The following is a 1655-nucleotide window of genomic DNA, read 5'->3' as shown; positions in this document are numbered from 1 at the left end:
GTCTGCGACGGCGGGCCGATGTCCCCGACCAAAAGAAAGGGCTTTGTCGGGCGTAGCTCAAAGTCACTCGAAAGTGTTCGAGGGGGCGGAGCCCCGAAAAAAAAATGACGATTTTGGCTTATTTTAATCGGTGTTGGGGTCTACTAATATGTAAAAAGTACATAATAGGCCTATACATTTTTTCCCTCCCCGACGAATTGTTGGTTTTCTCGCTGACGGGGTCGGGGAGCCTCCCGCAGCTCTCCCCGACGGGGGCCTACCGCCACTTATCCACAGAAAGATTACCGCTTGTATTCTCCGGCGTCATAGTTCACTAAGCAACACGCTGAGAGCTGTTCAGTGATTGCATGATTCCATCGCCCGATGTGACGTCTGTGCAGGGAATGAATCATATTATCGACTATAAATCATATATTATGTTAAATTCCATAGTATGAAAATAAGGATAACTATATCTTTTATGCCAGAATTTATTTATCACTTACATTTATTAATATTAAAGAATATATGGAAATAACATGCATTGTTATCTTTAAATTTAGACTTAAATAAAATATTATATAGGTTCTTTTTTGTGGACCTATGCAAAACTTATTCACAGTTCATAGGAAATTTCTTCAGGTCAATTCTGCCGTGTCTACAGTGTAGTAGTGAATAGTCGGCTGGATTTGTAGTGTTGCTAGATAGCATCTCTCGTTTGTACATCGAGTTACTATTTAGAAACAGTAAACAGATAGAAGTAAGTATGTTTGTTATATTTACATTTCTGCAATTAATTTCAATATTCTGCCTTTAAAGGCTGTTGATGGATAATTTTCTGTGTGCTGGTGTGATTGAGAAGTCTTGCCTTTGCGCGGCGTACGGTTGTTGCACATATGCGATGGGTCATTGTCTTTTTTAAATTATCACGACAAATATTTGACATTAAAAATATGTATAACGAATAGGCCTAGACCTAGGCCTAATACTACTAAGTCTACATAAAATATGTACAAGGTTCGTAGCTGTTTATTTTGGAAACTAGAAGTAGTCGTAAGATGGGAAGATGCATCTGAGTGTGCTATCTATCACCTGCAGTGAGGGGATTTGAGATATTTTTCTGGTTATTTTGTTCATAATAATGGCATATCATTGATTTTCCATGATGAAACAATGTTATGCATGTGCATATGATGGAGCTATTGATTTCATACTTTTCACAGGGTATTTTCCCACAGGCGACTGTGATTGAATTTGTTCTGAGGCCTGGACCTGTAGTCCTGTTGTTATTTAAAGAATCAAAGCCACTCCCTCATTTTGGATATGTGCTAATTATTAATTTTGTTAATTTAATACTTATCTGGTTTTTTTTTTATAAACTGTAAATACAAAATATAGGCCTAGAGTATATTTTTCTCATCTTGGTTATGAATCCAACCCATATTAAATGCTTAGGTTTCTGAGGAAATCCATAGATATTTCTATATTTTTATTATTTAAACTTTTATTTATTTAAAGTTATGGTTTTCTTGTCCAAATTTTTTTGAAAAAACGAATGATTTCACTTTTTTAAAACTCCGAAATGGTAAATCCAAGATTGTTGATGGGAAACAGCTACTCTTTCTCACTTTTACCAAGTAGACACATTGAAAGCAAATAAAAGAAGCACTAGACAT

The 1655-nt window shown here is 35.8% G+C and overlaps 1 protein-coding gene across 1 annotated transcript in view; it reads left to right on the top strand.

Annotated features, from left to right (window-relative positions):
- The first annotated feature begins 607 nt into the window (after positions 1-607).
- Positions 608-1655, top strand: part of LOC117122440 (elongation of very long chain fatty acids protein 6-like) — a 6238-nt gene continuing 5190 nt past the window's right edge. Inside the window, exon 1 of the mRNA XM_033268011.1 lies at positions 608-739. The gene's annotated coding sequence lies outside the window, so the exon portion shown is untranslated. The remainder of the gene's footprint in view (positions 740-1655) is intronic.

This window comes from Anneissia japonica, unplaced genomic scaffold (genome assembly GCF_011630105.1).
Source record: "Anneissia japonica isolate Jap-2015-1 unplaced genomic scaffold, ASM1163010v1 scaffold275_len1219475_cov178, whole genome shotgun sequence".
Taxonomy (NCBI): Eukaryota; Metazoa; Echinodermata; class Crinoidea; order Comatulida; family Comatulidae; genus Anneissia; species Anneissia japonica.
This window is presented reverse-complemented; position numbering and strand designations above follow the sequence as displayed.